This window comes from Anas acuta, chromosome 1 (assembly GCF_963932015.1).
Source record: "Anas acuta chromosome 1, bAnaAcu1.1, whole genome shotgun sequence".
NCBI lineage: Eukaryota > Metazoa > Chordata > Aves > Anseriformes > Anatidae > Anas > Anas acuta.
This window is the reverse complement of record NC_088979.1, coordinates 51,565,726-51,583,064: the sequence shown is the minus strand read 5'-3', so window position 1 is coordinate 51,583,064 and position 17,339 is coordinate 51,565,726. Positions and strand designations below refer to the sequence as shown.

The 17,339-nt window shown below is 36.5% G+C and overlaps 1 protein-coding gene and 1 pseudogene across 3 annotated transcripts in view; both read right to left on the bottom strand.

The window, feature by feature from the left end:
• The window catches only part of GPC5 (glypican 5), a 730,379-nt gene that overhangs the window by 425,318 nt on the left and 287,722 nt on the right, over positions 1-17,339 (bottom strand). The window lies entirely within an intron of this gene.
• Positions 1,024-1,144, bottom strand: LOC137850352 (5S ribosomal RNA; annotated as a pseudogene).

Sequence of the window (17,339 nt, the reverse complement as noted above, 5' to 3'; positions counted from 1 at the left end):
ATCTCCAGATCCCTTTATGAATTGGAGACTCAACCTGTTAATGTAAATTAATGGTTATTGAAAATGCAGAAACCACACTGTAGTAAAATGAGCATTAAATGAATATATTTTCCTTTTTTCTCTCTCTTCTTTGGTCATCTGTTCTAGCCAATGTTAGAGATGGGATATTGGACTTCACAGACCTTTGATCTGATCCAGGATAACCATATCGAGTTTTATGGTATGATTTCTCTGTGTGCCCTAATAAAGTTGAAACTTTCTTCAAGGTGTGTTTGATCTGTGTGCCACAAATCCCACTATCAGACAAAGTATAAAGAATGAAAGTATGTCAGTCAAAGGCAATTATTATAGAATCATAGAATATCCCAAATTGGAAGGGGCCCACAAGAATCATTGAGTCCAACTCCTGGCACCACACAGGTCTACCCAAAAATTCACACCATATGACTAAGTGTACAGTCCAAACTTCTTAAACCCCAACAAGCTTGGTGCTGTGACTACTTCCCTGTGGAGCCTTTTCCAGTATGCGACCACCCTTTCAGTGAAGAACCTTTTCCTGATATCCAACCTGAACTTCTCCTTTCGCCGCTTGACACCGTTCCCATGGTGCTTATTGCTGGTCACTTAAGAGAACAGATCAGCACCTGCCCCTCCACTACGCCTCTTGAGGAAGCTGTAGACCACAAGGAGGTCTCCCTTCAGCTTCCTCTTTTCCAGGATGAACAGACCAAGACCTTAGCCACCACTCGTCATACCTCTTCCCTTCTAGGCCCTTCACGATCTTTGGAATTGCCTGATACTGTGCTTTTAGGAAGCAATGCTTAAAGACTGACCAGCATCGATGGACGCTGATGCCTTCAAAATCAGTTTCCCAGGGGACCGCAATAACTAGTTCCCTCTGCAGCCTGCTTTCCCCACATCCAGGGTTGAAGTTTTGGTGGCAGTTTCTCTCCCTGTCACAAAAAATTTTCAACTCAACCGCTTCATGGTCACTATGACCAAGATGGCCGCCAAAACAAAACTGCCCTACAGCACCCAGTATTCCCAGGAGGTCATCCTTCCAAGTACTAACTGGACCCAGCCCTGCTTAACTTGCAGAGATTTAGGTGGGATCAGGTGTGGTCAGGGTGGCTTGGCCATAGACAACCACAGCTGAATGGACCCTTCACTTAACAGCACAGTGCAGTTTCTTCACTGCTAGCCAGGAGCTGGGAAAGTGAGAAAAATGGCTTTGGGGGTTTCTGTGAATGCTTGGAGGAATGACAACCAACTTAAAGGGCACACTGCTGATGCTATCTTGCAAATGCTCTTCTTCATCCTTTGGCACCTGGACCACATTTATCCCTCACTTGCTTCTTGGCAGCTGGAATTAAAAATAGACAGCATGAATTAGTTGCAAAGGGGAAGAAGAAAAAGTATTACAGCAGAAATGTTTCTGAGAAGAGAAAGAGAAAGAAGAGGAAAGGTCTAGGCTCAATGCGTTATCTAGAGCATATAAAGAAATAATCACTGAAGCAAAAATGCAGGAGGGAAGAGCATGGCTGCTGGAGACAGGAACAAGAAATTACTTTTAAAAAGCACACTGCATGGAAGAGGTCATTGTAATGTTTGCAGTGATCTCAATCAGCAGCCAAAATAAAGCTCTCACTGATATTTATTTTCTGGGGCAAACTTTTTCACATAAGCATGCCATAAAAATGTGTGGGTGGGACACTGCTGTACAGTGACGGTGGCTACAATCAAGTATGATGTTTACTTTTGTTTTCATATTGCATCAAAGTAAACGTGAAGGGAAACTTTCAGATGTATATTTTGTGCTGGATCACCAAGGGATGTTTATTAAATCACTGTAATTTAAAATAAAGCACTATGATGTTCTGTTTAAATTTACTTTAAAAAATCCTACTTATTTTACAACTAGAAATTCCCCATAGTCATGACATGGAAGACAGTAATTTCCCTGTAATACTTGGATGGATAAATAAGAGCTGACAGATGGTATAATGCTCAACAAAACTTCCTATTGAGTTTGAGATATATATTACATAAACACAATACACATGTTCATGTATTCCCAGTGGCACTGATCTAGATCCTAGTGAAATCATCAGGACTATTTCCACTAAATCTGTTGTATAGCACAAGAAATTTAACTCTTTTCTGGTAATTTCATAATCAAAAATAAACAGAAAAATATTGTTTGTATAGACTATTGAGAATCATTGATTTTAATAATTCATGATCCTCATTGTATTTTATGTAGTACAAGCTGAAACTATATGATTAAGAAATTATATGGAAGATGTATGTGGAGTGGCTGAAGTCACTGGGTTTTTTCAGCCCAAAAAAGAGAAGACTGAGAGGGGCTGCAGCTCCCTCATGAGGGGAATGGAGGGTCAGGCGCTGAGCTTTGCTCTCTGGGGACAGTGACAGGACTGAGGGAATGGCATGGGATGGGGGAGGTTCAGGCTGGATATCAGGAAAGGGTTCTTCACCAAAAGGGTGATCAGGAACTGGAATGGGCTCCCCAGGGAAGTGGTTACAGCACCAAGCCTGCCAGCATTCAAGAATTGCTTGGACAATGTTCTCAGACACATGGTCTTATTTTTTGGGTTGTCCTTTGGGGACCCAGGAGTTAGGCTCAATGAATGCTCCTTGTGTGTACCTTCCAATTTGGGATATGCTATGACTCTATGATTCTATAAGTATACACAACACTGTCAATAAATGTTAAAAATAGGTAAACCTGATCATTACTAAAATGATAAAAAGAGGGGAAAAAGAAGTTCATATTTGGTTAATGATAAAAGTCCCAGCTCAAACAACAACATGTCTAGAGAATTTAACCTGTAAGTACTACTTCTATTGTTCTTGGGTTCTCTTTTCCTAGTTGTTAATTGTAAGCTCAATTTGATTAATTGATATATAATTAGAAGATTTTGACATTTATGTATGACAAAAAAGGAACATGAAACTGTTCTTCCTATTTGTATTTGGCAAGTAACTTGATAGCTGTGACAGAAAAAGGAATTCCTTAGAAATGTTTTTCTTTCTTTTCCCAGAAAATTGTTTCCTTTTTAAATAGCTGAAGTAGAACAAAAAAAAAAAATAGCATGTTCAAGGAAAAGAATTGTAATTACAAAGATCATTGCACTTTCTGCATTAAAACCGATCAGTTTGTGAAATATGTTCATCTGATTCGTGTCAATATGGAACAATGCTAGGGCCTCATGATTAAAAGTGACCTTCTGTCTTATATACCCTTGTATAACCACAAGTCCAAGAGAAACAGAATGGTTAGTGTATATAGCTCTTGTATCTTGCAAAAGAATGGTCTAGCAGTTCATGTTGATAGAGGGTTTGAAGGGTAAACCTTGAGAATCGGGTCTGGGAGATAAGAGAACAGGGGGGAGTTTTTTGAGATAACTTCTGACTATTGCACGGGACACAACTTTCTGACATCTGGCCAAGAGAGTAATAAATACGGAGAGGGGGGGAAGCTGAAGAACAACTGAAGAACAAAGCCTGGGAGGAAGACTACAAGCCTTCAGTACGAGCGACCCCCAGAGAGACCACCAGAGACTGATACGCATGTGTCCATGGGATGGTTCAGGTCCTGGGAAACTAATTATAATAACCCTGCCTTTTCCAAAAGTGGTGATGAATATGTGTTAGCCTAGGAGCATAAAACGTCTTGGTGGAGCAGAGACGCCCAGCGCACCCAGCACTGTTTGTTTGCCTCTATTCATTTAATAAATTGTAAACTTCAATTTAATTGCAATCCTATTTGGGACTCAGTCATTTCTTACAAGTTGGTATACCAAAGAAATGACAAATTACCAAAAAAAAAAAATTATTTCAAAAGGTGTAGGACACCATAAACCTGGATTTTCCTTCATTTCATTTACCTTATTCCTTAGCTTTTCAAAAAGCAGATTTACTTTTTATTTATTATTTTTATGAAATGTTTGAACTTGACAGCTTTAGCAAAATTAAACTTCAGGTAGACATGAGGTAGACCTCAGTGACTGTGTTTGTCCTCATATGCAATTATCTGTGGAAATGTTGGCTTTGGTGAATTCCCTGTTCCCTTGTAGCCAAATAAAATGAGCTCCCAACGGCAACTGTGTGTGTCATCCTTATTGTGCTTTTTGATTTTTTTGATCTGTTGAAATTGAATCTTTTATACTTGAGGTGTTCTGTTTAGTTGCTTGCTCCTTGGGTTTTCCATAGCTGTTTTCTGAGATTTATGTCTTTATATGTTTTAAATGCCACCAAGTCAAACACAGCTCTAGCCACTTTAAATTATTTCTGCAAGTTTAAATATTTGTATCAGTGTATTCTTGTTACTTTTTTCTGCTTCTATTTTCCAATGATTTTCAGGTCAGAATTCTTATGTATTTTGCAGACTTGCAAGGAAAAGATGAGAGGGCAGTAGTTGTAAAAGCCACTCATTCTGGTCCATCTGTCTATTAAGTGCAAGCTCATGCATTTCATAAAGTGAAATTATAAATATGTGATAAAATTGTATTACCGGAGATTAGAAGGCTAGAATTTGACAACAGTGGGCTTTGAGAGATGTACTTTTCTGCATGGTAATCTATAAAGAAAATAGGTGAACAATTTCAAAATATCATAGAGTCATAGAATCATTCAGGTTGTAAAAGACCTCTAAGATCATCTAGATCAAACTTTAATCTCGCACTGCCAAGTCCACTATCAAACCATGTCACTAAGCTCTACATCTACACATTTTTTTTGAAGACCTCCAGTGATTCAACTACTTCCTTGAGCAACCTGTTCCAATACTTCACAACCCTTGAAGTGAAGAAATTTTTCTAAATATACAACCTGAACCTCCTCTGGCACAATTTAAGGCCATTCCCTCTTGTCTTAACGCTCGATGTTTGGGAGAAGAGCCTAAACCCCACCTCACTATAGCCTCTAAAGTAATTGTAGAGCACAGTAAGGTTTCCCCTGACCATCCTTTTCTCTAGGCTAATCAGCCCCAGCTCCCTCAGCCACTCCTCATAAGACTTCTTCTCCAGACCCTTTACCTTGCCCTTCTTTGGACATGCTCCAACATCTGTCCTTTTTGTAGTGATGGGCCCAAAACTGAACACAGTATTAGAGGTGCAGCCTCAACAGAGATGAGTACAGACAGATATGGTAAACCATGAAGTAAGGTAAGAGTAGAAAAAATATCTGATTAGTTTTCAAAAGATTACTTGAAACAAAAAGTGGAAAAAACAGACCTTGAAAATTTTATATATTATGGTAATTATAGGCAAAGCAATCACTGAACTTTGCAATTGCCAGAAAAGAGAACTGTTAAACAATTTCCAGAGGTTCTGCCGATGTTAACTTCAATTTGTAAAGGACTGTGGTCTACTTTCTTGGGGAAAAAAAAAAATAAAAAGAAAGAAAAAATAAAAAGTTGGTTTATATTTTAAATTAAGTATAATAAAAATCTTTCAGAAGAAAAAAAAAAAAAAAAAGAGGCTGTTAAGAGATTTTGGAAATAAAATAATAGTAACACAGACTTATAGTTCAGATAGATCTACTGCTGATCCCCTCTGCCTGGGCTTTTAGAATAACTTTTAATAAAGGTTCTTGGATAGTGAGCGAACACTAGAAGAAAACTGAAGTGCAAGGAAAAGATATTCCAGCAAAACAAAGATCACAAACAAAGAACATCTCTTTGCAGATATTATCTTACACTGACGTTTCTGCAATTTCAGCAACCAGTAGTTGGAGCATCACAAAGCTCTTTGGTTCTGTTTGGGAGTAGTGGTTGGATAAATTATTTTTTAGGTCACTGTGACTTTAAATAACAAACAAACTAACAAAAAACTAAAACCCGTAGCTGCAAACTATTACACAGTGATTCTCTGTTCCCTAGGTGAAGTGAGATGAAGAATGATATGAACGTATTTATCTGCATCTCCCAGTTCCTTGTCATAAAACTACTCACATACCCATGTCAGGAATGAGAATTTTTCTCAAGATGCTCAATTTAATCTACAAGACTTTGCGTGTCACTGAGAATTTCTAAAACTCTGTTTTCAAAGGAAGCCGTTACTGTGCTATACCATAGGAAAAAAAAGATGGAGACTGACCATCTGAAGCCAATACTTCTTCCAGGCTAGAACAATGTTATTCTGTCATCGACATGAGGTAATTCATGTATGCAAGGATTCAGATCTAGCCTACAAGCATAAGTTTATCTCTAAGCTAGGAGTCTAAACTAACATTATAGTCAATGAAGATCCAATCAACAGAGCTATTTGTGTCACTGTAAAACCAGACGTTGACATTTGATCAGCTGGTTCCCTAGACACTATTGTTGTGCTGCCAAGGGGCTCAATTCACTTCACCACAGGTATTGATTTAGTGTCATTTGAAATGGCAAAGTGTATCCTGCCTGGCTTCCAGATGTTGATTCTATATGACACTTGTAGGTTCTATGTTATATTTGCCAGCCACGTGCAGGTGCCTGAGGCATGCACAAGCCTATGTGTGGGCAGCAGAACTGATGCTTCATTGTCTGAGCATGTATGTAGCAAAGGAATTGAATTTCATGGCACACCCATTTCCAGCCTCCTTCATACTTATCCTCTTCCCTCCCCATCTGCAAACCAGGATATTTGAGGGCATAATAGAGCTCTTTCATATCAAGTACTGCCATCAAATCAGAGGTTGGGACATGAGAAGAATAATTTATTTTCAGGTTACAATCCCAGCACGTTTTCCTAATGTATGAAACTGAGACACTATGTACCCGTATTTGGACATAGCCTTAGAAAACAAGGTCAGTGATACCATATTAATAACATGTTTGTGATGCAAAAATATTCCCTATAGGCAATTAAGTAGCCATAACCATAGACAAGACTGACTCAAAGTCAGAACAAAAACTCAGTATTTCTTGAGTACTGAATGTTCTGTTAAGTAAATTACTTATTTCTACTGGTTTTACTCTGATTATGTGCAGTTTTTTAGAACATACAAAAGTGGTATTTTTTATTTTTTTCATTTATTTTTTTTACATTTAGAAATTATATATACTATATGAGACAGCAGTTAAACTTTTACAGCTAGGAAGCTTGGGTAAATTGAGAACTAAATTACTCATATTGACAGGTATAAGTTAACATGACACCGTATTTTCATTTGGAGCATTTTAGAAAAGCTCCAAATTTTCTAGAAATTTCTTAGAAAATTTAAATTGTAAATTTTACGACTTTAAACATCTAAGCTTTAGGTGTGCTTTAAGTATTTATTTTGAAACAGCTAAACAAGATTAAGTTAATCTGTTTTCCTAAACAACCATTAAAAAAATAAAAAACTCATAAAATCTAACAATAAATCAGTATAATAAGTACTTTATATTATTAAAATTAAATTTCAGAAGGCTTATTCTTTTTTCCTTTTTTTTTTTTTCTTTCAATGTTAGTGCAATTTGTGATTCACTTATTTATGACAATGAAAATAAACTAGTCAATTTTAATTTTGGTTATGTACATTTGAGTTTTGTAATCTCTAGATCTGTGCTTCACTTTCAACTGAAAATTGGAAGTGGAATAATGGAAGTATTTTGCCTTTGAGTCTGAATCTATCCTTTTTTTATACAAAGGCTGGATTGACTGTAAATTGCACTTAGTTCAATATTTTATTCTAATGCAGTATTTGATCATATAAAAGCAGAAGCAGGGTCTGTAAAGAATTTAGAAACTCACTTTTTCAAAATGTAAAGAGACGTTTTTCTACAGATATCAATAAAATTACCTATATACTGTTTTTTTGTTTTGTTTTGTTTTGTTTTGTTTTGTTTTATTCTAACAGAGTAGTGAGTGGGTATTAGGATTATGTTTCAATGTTCAGCATTATCCAGATTATATAATTAAGGGTATGTTTAAGAATATTTCATAGGAAATGGAAGTTTAACATAGAAGTCACTTTTAAGACAAACTTTAATAATCTAGTTGGTTATTTATTTATTGTTAGTTTTTGCTCTGTGTGCTTTTACAATGGAAGTTACTATGAAAAGAGAAAGTATCTGAGTTTTTTAGATGCCTTGGGATGCCCTAAAATAACCAATACGTTCTCACTCAGCAGACATGAACTTCTGTTTTGGTAGGTAGAGGCCAGGCATTTCAGATGGCACAAGATGGCATGCAGTAAAGTTAATTGAATTCTCGGGACACATTCAACTCACCTTCAGTTCAAACCCTGAACTTAAGACTTAACTATCTGTTGCCCTCTTATATGCTATATCTTATGCAGATTCCATCTGCCACTACAGGACAAGAATCTCCTCTATGTTCTGGATTTGCAAGGTGTGCAAGCTTCATGTAGATACCACTTACAGAAGGCATTTGGAACATCAGTAGGTATATATGTTCAGGAAATTGAATCCTGCCCATTGTATCGTAAAAAGCTTTTTCACTGAGTACGTCAAAACCTGCAGTGTAGATGCTTACTTGCAGATATCTGAATCTAGAGGTGAATTCCACTGTTGGTTCCAGACAGTGTGATCAATTTGTGAAAATGCCACCTTCTCCTTAGATTAGAATGTATTTGTACTTTTTTTTTTTATTCAAATCCTTAGCCAAAACAAAAGACTTGTTTTCACTTTCTCTACAGCTGTTTCAACATCCAGATTTTTTTTTTTTTAAAAAAGGATAAAACATCAGAATATATGTTTTTTTAGTTTTTGATACGTGAAGTCTCTTTAGTTATTGTTTATGTTGAATACAAATGGGTGATACTGATGCCTCGATCCCTTCTTTTTGCAGTATAACTATTCAAATTTCTTATATTTGAACTAGTGCTAGCAATACTTTATATATGCAAAATTTCCTTTATTGGTCCTTAAACAACTTGATCAAAAGAAGAGCTCTGAAACTTATTCTGAAACCATAAATGTTGCCCTTTTAACTTTTCTTTTTCCCTTGTGTTATTTTTTGTTGTTGTTTGTTTTGTGTGTGTATATGTGTGTGTTTTTTTTTTCTCCACAGTATGAAAGGAACCGTCATTAAGCTCTGCTAACTGAGCACACCTTGCACTTGCAATGATCCTATTCCTTGTGCAATTCTCTTTACAGTATCAACCGAAGTGCTGAATTTTCAGTTCACTGAACTGCTTATTTTCTTGCTTATATTTGGATTCATGCCTACTCTATTTCACAAATTCAGCACTGCTCTTCCTTACAATAGCCTAGATCAATATACATGACTTCAGAGTCCACTTCTTCCATACTGGACTCAGAGCTGTATCTCTAACATTCCTAAGTATTAGTTTCCATCCTATTCATCCAATTTCTCTTTCTAAAAGCTGACTTCCATGTTGGCCTTTCACTCTATGATTTCTCTTTCCAGTGATATATCCTTTCTGTGACTCCCTGCTACAGATCCCCTGGTTTTCTGGTTGAAATTGATGCAGCTGGACTGTCCTTACGTGTCTAAGATGTTATAATTGCTTCCTCAACAAAGATTTCATCTCTGATTGTAAGTAATCTACCAGAACGCTTCCAGACAAGCTTTGATTTATTTGACAGGAGTGACATCCCCCCAGGGTTCATCTATTCTTGTGCAACAGCTTACCCTTTTTAACTTAATGACAACTGAAGGGCACGTGCTGGTTGCTGAGGCATTCAAGTTCATAGCCTGGCACATTCATTTCCTGTGCCACTGGTTTTACTTTAAATTGATATAGCAGGTGATGAACTTTGAATTGTAGCTATGTGCTTGCTTCTGGCAACTCTGGTTTCACTGGGGCAACTTCTGGAGAAAGATACAGCTGAAGAGATGTCAGAAATAACCTCTTTAATTACATGAAAAACAAGAGTTTGTCTGTAGTTATTACCACTTTGGAAAATATCTAGATCTTATTTTAATTCCTTAATTGAGGCCTTCAGCTCCTTAAGTTTCACTTCAGATTTTGTAGGACATGCTTGAATTTTTTTTCTGTTTGATTTTTTTTCAGAAATGTACAAGTACATGCATTGTCTCCATGGAAACTGAATACTATGTTTGTCATCAGTACTGCCCTTTTTGACCTACTGGATTAGAAAAAGTTCAGGGCTGTGTGGAGTCAAACAGTCCTTATGTGAACTTCATTTACTAAGGATATGCAGAGCTTTCTTTCCATGGACACAACAGAATTCAAAGGAGACATTTTCTCTATACAGTGGCAAATCTCCTTCAGGCAACACTTGGTCCATAATCTTTCTTCATTAATTTTCTCTCTGTTACTGTTGTATTGCCTTTTCTCTCTTTTTCTTCAGTCCTTCTGTTCTTTTATGGGAAATATAAAGCTTCACAGAAAGTTATCAAAGAAAATTTTCTTCCATGTGTGCCTTTATTCAGGAGGCAACACCACTCTGAGTTTGAGGGAAAGGCTCCTATTTTTGTATATATTGAAGGTCTTCTTACAACTCTTGTCAAATGAGGTAAAAGGTTTATACTTCCAGAACCAGTGAGGATGAACCTGGCTTATAATAACACCACGAATCATGGAATTATATTGATTTCTAAGACAATTTACATTCTGTTACTGTAGATGTTGAACAAAGCAAGTTTTCTTTTATCTCTACTCAGATTTTAATGTTATGACACATCAGTTTTCCTACTGTTTATCAATGCTTGTGGCTTTTTGCCAATATGCTCTTTTCTAGAGTCATAAAAACTCCAATGAATGGTAACTTGTAAATAGTCTTGCTCTAGTATAACTAAGTAACTCATTCACTTTCCAATTAAGTATTTAGAATAGATAAGAAAAGCAGTCAAGAATACCTATAACATTTATCTAGACATGGTTAGGACTGAGATGATCCCTCTGGCAGATTTCATTCTTTTGGTTGTTGATTTTCTGTTATAGAATAAAATATATAGTGTGATATAACTACTGAACCTAGTTATATCTTATTAAAATTCTCTTCAGGTATTCAGAAATGTTTTGAGGCATCCATTTCTTCGCACTAATGCCTAGCTGCCTGATTATCAGTTCATTTATGCTTTCCAAGGAATCATTTATTTTTTTAAGACAGTGTAATTTTTGTGCAAGCCTGACTTTTATCCCATTTGCTTGCAAAGTGACAATTAATACCTGATACATAGCCTCTAGTGTACAGCCCTTGTCAGTTACATAGTGAAATGTTCAGACATTTGCTTGGAATTCTGTAAGAAAAAAATACTAAAACTTGTGTAAGTCTTATTTTTTATTTTTTAATACACATAAAATTAATGTAGCCACATAGGTTTTGCATACTCACTACAGCAAAACGATTTTTATAAATTGTATTCACAACTACATTACTCCACATCTGATGATGCTGTCATTTCTTTTTCTTTTGAAGTTTTCCAAGAGTGATGTTTTAGACAGAAAGTTCCTGAGAGCACTTCCTTAAGACGATTGCTCTAGAAATTAGCTGTCTAGTGTGACCATCTGTTTGAAAGCTAGTTGAGTTAGTAAATTACTTTCAATCGGAAAATTACATTTAAAAACTTTAAAAATATATAGGTGACTTAACTTCCCCTAAACACGTAATTGGTCATTAACACACATATTTGGAATGGAGTGTTTCTGACTCAGGTTAATAGGAGTTATGCCTTTGTTATCAATGAAAGCCATAGAAAACATTCAGAGAAATGTGGGAGGTAGAAAAATATCAGCCAACACAGCAGACATCTTTAGATGGTAAACTTTGATGGACTGAAGCAATATGAAGGGTATAAAATATCAATATCATTTTTAACCGAGGAAGAATTACCCCAGAAAAATACCAAGGCAGGCAGACAGCTAGAGAAAACAGCTAGAAGACAGCCTAAAGAAGCTTTAGCAGACCATGTGGGGAAAAATTAAATTAAATTAAATTAAAATTTTAAAAGTAATGTAGGGAGTATCTATGTAGGAAACATAGATATCAGTGAAATTTACATATTTACATCAGTAGAAGTAGTCTGGATTTGAAAGGATGGGGGAAAAAAAAAAAAAAAGAAAAAAAAAAGGGAATTAATACTGATCTGCAACGTTGAACTGAGCTCGGTTCCCATTCCCACACCTGTAGGAAGTTTCTTTTTGTTCAATAGGACTAGTTTATTTTGCGCCTAATTTTGCCTCTAGATTAGCTGTCTTTGTCCTAAAACAGGAGATTACTAAAAGATGTTGATGATAACTTCTTGGTACAGGTACTAAGGGAGCCAACTAGGAAAGATATCTTCTTAGATTGTTGCTTGTAAACAGGTTTTGTGGGTGAAGTGGTGATTGGTGGCTGGTTGCCTTGACCAGAGTGACCATGAAGTAGTGGAGTTTAAAATCTTTGGTGATAAGAGGAAAACTGCCACCAACACTTCAACCCTGAATATGGAGAGAGAAGATGTCAGGGTGTTCAGGGAGCTAGAAGAGCAGAAAGCCAGCTTGGCTGAGCAGGAACTTCTTCCAGGTCTTAGGCAGAAAAATAAAGTATATGGCCACTAGAAGTGAGGTCAGCTGATGTGAGAGGACTACAGAGATGATGTTCATCATTGTAGGGAGAATATGTGTGTGGCCAAAGCTCACTTAGAGTGGAAACTGGCTAGGTCTGTGGGGTACAACCAAAAGGTGTGTTGTATTTTAATCTGTTAATAGCAAAGGGAGGACCATAGATAGCACTGATCCATTATTTGCTGAGGATGGTTATCTCACAGATAGAGATGTAGACAAAGCAGAGGTGTTTAATGCCTTCTTCATCTTTGTCTTCAACATCAGTGATGGGCTCTGGTACCCCCAAGTGCCCAAAGATGGAGGACCATTATGATAAATTTCCAGCCAACACCGAACTCTTGTGGGATTTGCTGCCACAATACATATAAGCCTGTGGGACCTGGTGGGATTCACCCCAGGGTACTCAGAGAGTTCACTGATGTCACCACGAGACCTCTCTCAATTATTTCTCAGTAGTCTTGGGAATCCAGAGAGGTCCCAGTCAACTGAATGCTGGCAAACTTTGTACCAATTTTCAAGTAGAGCTAAAAGAAGACCCTGGAAATTACAGGCCTGTCAGTATTGCTTCAGTGCCTGGTAAACTTATGGAGAAGATTATTCTGGGAGTTACTGAAGAACACTTGTAAGAAAATGCAGTCATTGATCATAGCAAGGAGGGATTCATGAGGGAAAGGTTCTGCTTAACTAATTTAATTTCCTTTTATGACAAGGTTACCCACATAGTTGACCAAGGGAAGCCAGCTGATGTAATCTTTTTTGAATTCAGCAAAGCTTTCAATACTACATATATATATATCTTTTTTTTTTTTTTTTTCTTTTCCCACAGGACCCTTCTGGATAAAATGTCCAGCATACATCTTGACAAGTACATAATATGAGTGAACAATTGGCTGATGGGCCAGGCTCAAAGGGCTATAGTAAATAGGGTTACATCAGGATGGCAGCCAGTCACTTGTGGGGTTCATCACAGCTCCATTTTAGAGCCAGTTCTCTTTTACAGTTTTATAAATGATCAGTATGCAAGACTTGAGCATAAACTGAGTAGGTTTGTAGATAATACTAAATTAGGAGGAGGTGTTTATTCCTTCTATGGCATGGAGAGGCCTTGCAGAGAGATCTTGACAAACTAGAGAGCTGGGCAGTCACCAAACACATTACATTTACCAAGAGCAAGTGCCAGATTCTGCATCTGGGACAGGACAATGCTGGATATATGTACAAATTGGTGGATGAAAGGCTTCAGAGTAGCCCCGCATAAAGCGATACGAGGGTCCTGGTTGATGGCAAGTTGAATATAAGTCAGAAGTGTGCCCTGGCATCCAAAAGGGCTAATTCTATCCTGGGTTGCATCAAACATGGCATTGCTGCTAGCAGGTCGAGGGAAGGGACTGTCCCACTCTGCTCTGTGCTGGTGAGGCAGTTTAAGGTGCCCTGATATATGAGTGTGTATTAGAGTGTGTCCAAAGGAGGGCTACAAAGGTGGTGAAGGGGCTGCAGGGCAAGATGGTTGAGGAGTATCTGAAGTCACTTGGTCTGTCCAGCCTAGACGAGAGGAGACAGAGGGGAGACCTCATGGCAGTCTACAGCATCCTCATGAGGGGGAGTAGATGTGCAAGCACTGATCTCCCTGGTGAACAGAAAGAGGACTCAAGGGAATGGCATGAATCTGCATCAGGGAGGTTCAGGTTGAATATTAGGAAAAGGTTCTTCACCGAGAGTGTGGTTGAGCATTGGAACAGTTTCTTTCTCCAGGGAAGTGGTCACAGCACCATGCCTGGCAGAGATCAAGTGTTTGGACAATGCTGTCAGCTGTACTGTTTTATTTTTGGGTGGTCCTGTGTGGAGCTGGAATTGGATTCAACAATCCTCATGGGTCTCTTCCAGTTCAGGATAATCTATGATTCTAAATTACAACAAGGCTAACTGTTACGCACTTATCATTTTTTAAAATATTTTTTTTTGTATTAAAAAAAAATAGTAAACAAAGTCTTCGTAGCAGTAGTATAAGGATTCCCATTCTCATCCTACTGAAAGTAGCAGTAAAATTTGAAGTGTTTTTAATGAATTTTGTCAGCATTAATGAATGTTTAACCAGAATAATGCATCTGTCCCCTTATCTAGAGTAATGGATTCTAGTAGCAAAAAGAGAAGGAAGAAAAACTATACAGTATTAAAAGATAAGAGCAAATCCAGAGCTAACATATATTATTTACCAGACAGACGCTCCAATTTAAGGCCCAGGAAACAGAATAAGCAATAACTTTGGGTTGATATTGCTGAGCTTTGCATGACTATGATAATGACTTCATTAATCTGCAATTGCAAAGAATTAATTTCCATTTGTTTTACTGTCCAAATGTTGCTATTTTTTAAAGCTCCTAATGCATCCCATTCCATACAAAGGTATGTTCTTATTAAAAATATATATTTACATACACTTAGCAACTTGGAAGTATACTTGAAGAGTTGTTTTCCAGTATCATCACTAATATAGCAATGGTAGGACAGGAAAATAATTTGATCTGGTGAAACATATGATAGAACAAATTTATCTTTGAGCTCAATCAGACAAATCATGAGAACATTAAACATTTAAACTCTATGCAATAACTGAGCATGAGTGACATGTATATGTATATATGCAAAGTCTGCATTTCGTTAGGAACTTTCTTATCTCTGTAGACATGTGCACACAAAAGAATTAACTATTCATTTTGTTTTTTCCTACCTCTCTTCTAGTTTCTCTTTTTCAATGGCACCCAATTTTTTCCTTTCTTGGGGGTAAATTTTCTTACTTTTTTTTCTCCATTTTTAAGTGTTTTTTTTTTTTATGTTTTTTTTTTTTTTTCCTGTCTACATATCCCATTAAATATTTACTATCATTTCCCATTTTTTTCTTTAGATATTTTATTATTTTGCCACACTTTTTATCTACCTTTCACTGTGTCTTTTACACTTTTCTAGACCCTCTGTTCCCCTTTCTTCTCCTCCATTCATTTTTTTAATTATTTCTACTCAGCTTTCCATTTGTAATAATCAAATTTAGGTTGGACTTTTTTTTTTTTTTTGAGTCATGCAGGTCTTCCTGGGTAGTTGTGAATTGCATGCAGCACAATATAACCATCACATTACCTGTTCTAAGGTTTCTCTGCAAAGCTTAAGTTACACTTTAATTTATTTAAATATGACAGCAGTAGATAAGACTAAGCAGAAAAAAAATCTGCTTCAGCATATTTGGGAGTTGTAGTGAGGGGATATATTACTTTAATAAATTATCTATTGCATTCAGTTTAAAGTTATTTTGAAACATGCCCTATTGTCATTCTGTTCATACTCTTCTCTATGTAGTACTTCTTGTTGATCTCAAAGACTGTCAATAAGAACTACTGCAGCATTCCTTGGACTTCTCAGTCTTTTGTTTTCTGCATAGATATCAATTTGTTAAACAACCTGGATCTTTGACAACTTACACAACAGTTCAGCTAATGGTCCATGCTTTAATGCATCTTTTCAACTGCAAACATCTGCCTAAAGATGGCTGTGCTTTCATGACTGTCAAGCTCTAGGGAAAATGTGAAGTTAGATGTCATTTTGTTGATAGGGTTTAAAGCAAGGACGGAAAGATAAAAGATTCCTGGCTCTAAGCAGAAATTCCATGTAAATAATTTATAGTCTAAAAATAATGCACTATTCAACACTCACAGGAAGGAGTCTTCTTTCTGTGTCTGCTTTCTAACTGTTCCTTTAGAATGATTCCAATTAATATTCAAAGATTACCAACTTCCTACTTATAAATGAGTTGCTTATTAATATAACATAAGCTGTCCTTCTTTCTTCTTAAGAGGCAGAGCACAACATGCTGTGAACAGTATTGACAGAAAAATACATGGTCTGGAACTGCAGTGAAGCCATTTACCATTCACGAAGTAACTTACTAATAATCATTGTCTGCTTATGAATTTCTCAGTATAGTACTAAAACGAAAATTCTAATGTTAAGGTTTTAACAGGGCAATGACGTCAAAAAAAAAAAAAAAAAAAGTAGTGAATGACCTAGAACTGATTTTATTTTAATTATATATATGTATATACACACAGATAAGTAGATTAAAGGGTTCATTTTGATTTGCACATGCAGGTATAAGAAATGTACTTTTAGTTAGTTGGAAAAATCAGCAAAGAAATATGGTCTTACGATAAGCTAATGCAAAGCTCAAAAACTTGCAAATAGACCTAATCTACTGGCCATAGCTAATAAATAACAAAAGGGTATCCTTCCATCAGTATGCCTTTGAGGAAATAGAATAACTATTCAAACAGGACAAATTTAAAACAATTAACAATACTCTAATTAGTGGTCAAATGCTAAGTAAAGGTTACGTTTCATAATGATTTTACAACTCAAGAAGTAAACAAAACAACCTACGTCTATTTGCCTAAAAGCATGTAAAAATCAAACACAATAGCAATAAATGTAAAGCAGCGCTACACTGAATGCAGCTTCATAAGTACATGCTGATTATTTTGACAAGTTCAGCTGTTCAATATCATGCCTGACTGCTCCTTTATGGTTGATGGTTTCCTTTTCTTCAATATGACAAGGCTAAATGAATTTGAACCCAAGTGAATTACAACCCTGATTCATTTACTTTGGCTAAAACCCCTTATGCACAAAAGAAATGTGGTTGGTTTTGTTATGGTTGTTGTTGTTTTTCTTCTGCTAATTCATTGGTAGAAACATTTGACTGTCAAGGAATACATCTAGTTTTTGCATATTCCATACTTCTTTTGCACATGACAAAAGACTCAGACCCTATTCCTCAAAGGAGTGACTAAAGCCATCTTATGGCTAAA